The sequence below is a fragment of the Rhagoletis pomonella genome, unplaced genomic scaffold, assembly GCF_013731165.1.
Source record: "Rhagoletis pomonella isolate Grant_MI unplaced genomic scaffold, Rhpom_1.0 Rhpom_scaffold_00007, whole genome shotgun sequence".
NCBI lineage: Eukaryota > Metazoa > Arthropoda > Insecta > Diptera > Tephritidae > Rhagoletis > Rhagoletis pomonella.
In genome coordinates, this window is record NW_023458561.1 from 45,130,569 (window position 1) to 45,133,373 (window position 2,805).

Genomic DNA, 2,805 nt, shown 5'->3' on the forward strand with positions numbered 1-2,805 from the left:
AAACAGCGCCATATAAATAAATCCACATTTCAACTTCCGTAAACAATTTATAAAAATTAAACAAACTTTAACAATTACACCCAACAATTTTAAACTTTTTACTTAACAGTTTTAGAAAATTTTTGGGTCCAAAGTTTTATAGCCCATGAAATTTTAGTATATTAAAGTGCAAATTTCATGAAGCTTGGAAATCGCGTTGATTAAAATTTTGTTTTTTTTTGGCTGACGGTGTTGATCATTTTATCCCATAAGAAATATGCTTGACAATCACTTTTAAATGGAGGAAAATGCCTAACACGTCCAGCAAAAAAAAAATTCAAAATTAACGCGATTTTCTATCGTTTTAATTAGTGAGCTATAAAACTGCATACCTAAAATTTTTCAAAAATTTTTTTATAAAAAGTTTAAAATTTTTAGGTGTAATTGTAAAAATTTGTTGAATTTTTTTTAATTTTTGTAAGAAGTTTGAAATGTGGATTTATGTGGTGCTGGTTATGTAATATGCTAGATTTTTATAAAAAAAATTTACTTTAATAAAAAACATTAAATAAACAAAGAGAAATAACCAAAACTGGTGTTAATGTCATTTAACTTAATAAGCGCATAAGCTGTTTAGGTCAAAAGGAAAAATTTTTTATGTAATCAAATTTCGTAAAATAAAATTTCTGGTACACCCTAATGTGCATATGCCTGTTTCTATGTACATGCGTGGTACACAAATAAATCTATAGAAGATTTCATTAATCGCCTTTGATTTTCACACTCCGCTACAACGAATTCCCCGCGGCTATTGGTGGTCAGGCACATGCTGGGGGGTCACTACCATTTGTGGTAATCTAATGGCAATTGCTGTCATTGCCATGGCCAGTGTCAGTCATCAGTAGTCAGCCAACACCAATACAAATCTAATAGCAGTTACCAACTTAGAAGGCCACCTGCTACAGCTGTGTTAACATTGACATTTTTTAATTTGTTTTTCAACAACCACCAAGAGATGCAAAAGAAAATGAGAAAATAAAAGAACCAGGAAAAAAACTGTAGCTTGCTGTTTTAATTTTTTTTCAATGTACATGTATACTTATGTGCTCATTTTAAGCAAGTAACGGGAAAACGCAAATTTGTATAAGTGTGCGCGTATGATGGAAGAGATGAAAAGAAATGTATAAAGAAAAGAAACTTGTTTTCGCAGCCGGACCACACGCCGAGTGGCATGCGAGTCGTGCTTGGTCATAACCGCCAGCTTCTACCTGTGGACGCTAACAGCCAACATACTTAAGGTTGTATTTTCTTGTCATTGAAATGACCGAGCGAACGCTTTGGTGTCTGCTGGAATTAACTAATTCTTTTTAGGTAGCAATTCAACTGAGTACTTAAGTATTTTTTAATTAATTAACTTTTTGTCATTAGGACTGCGTACATCAGCTTTATACAAGCCCCAGTTGTAACGAAATGTACAAGTTTTTCCTTTTATAAGAATTCAACACTTATTTAAACAAATACCTAGACATAGGCGAGTATGTGTGTACTGTGAGTGTGTGTACTGCAATGAGATCATTTGCCTAAAAATCTATTAAGAAGTATTTCATTCCGGTTTATAATACAACGCAAGCGTGGCAGCTGTGTTTACGACTATGCGTTTGGATGGTGAACATTGAACGTATTAATGCAGATTCGCTGATGACTTGAGGCACGATATGTACTTATGCAAAAATTAAATGGAAATGACAGGTTAGGTTAGGTTATGTGTATTCAAGTGGTTGATTTCATCTAACTGAGTAGAGATACCCTAAATTGAAGAAAATTTTTTTAATTTAATGAATCGAAAGAGCTTATGGATACCTGCAGAGCTTTGTTCAAGTAAATATGAATAGCTGCTTGAGGTCATGAGAATCCTTGGAATTGTCATTCCATTATTTATAAAACACATACACCTATGGCCAAAATGATAGAAATGCAACATTTTGACAAATTTTTCTTCTGTTTATTTAATGTTTATCAATTTTTTATTAAAGTATAGCTCATTATCTAACAAAAACCTATAACTCGAAATGTCAAACTTTATACAAAGATTAAAACACATTTCAACGCCTTTTTTTAAATCTTGAATTTCAATTAAATATTAAGAAAAAGATGATGCGGATACCGATAAAGGTAAAGATGAAGAGGAAAAAAGATTAAGATATTTTTATCGATTTTGTTATGGTGTTGTTATCGATATTTTTTATCGATATTTTAATAGATTTTGCTATCGATATTGATATCGATTTTTTTATCGAAAGTGCTATCGATATCTTTTATCGAATTTGCTATCGACTATTTGTATCTAAAAATGCGCCAATGGGCGTTTTCACATAAGCCGACGCCGACACCAGTGGAGTGCCTGTTGCTCATCGACATGTCGTTGTCGGCGCCGACCGAATACCGACAAATCGGCAAATGTGAAAATGCTCATAGGTGATAGAGCACCTGTCGACATCGGTTTCGGAGTCGTGTCGGTGCCGTGTCGGCTGATATGAAAACGCCCAATCACGCCCAGTCTTCTCCTGCCAGTGCGAGCTCATATCGTCGCTCCCAACGAAGAGTAGCACATCTCAAATTACCGTGGAAGACTAGCACGTTTCATTATTCGCGTCGAAAAGTAGCACATTTCAGATTCTCGCGTGGAAGACTAGCACATTTAAGATTTTTGCGTGGAAGACTAGCACATTTCGTTATTTGCGTGGAAGACTAGCACATTTCAGACTTTTGCGTGGAAGAGTAGCACATTTCGTTATTTGCGTGGAAGACTAGCACATTTCAGATTTT

The 2,805-nt window shown here is 34.4% G+C and overlaps 1 protein-coding gene across 1 annotated transcript in view; it reads left to right on the forward strand.

The window, feature by feature from the left end:
• Positions 1 to 2,805, forward strand: part of LOC118743860 (atrial natriuretic peptide receptor 1) — a 19,047-nt gene that overhangs the window by 6,074 nt on the left and 10,168 nt on the right. The gene's annotated exons all lie outside the window — the stretch shown is intronic.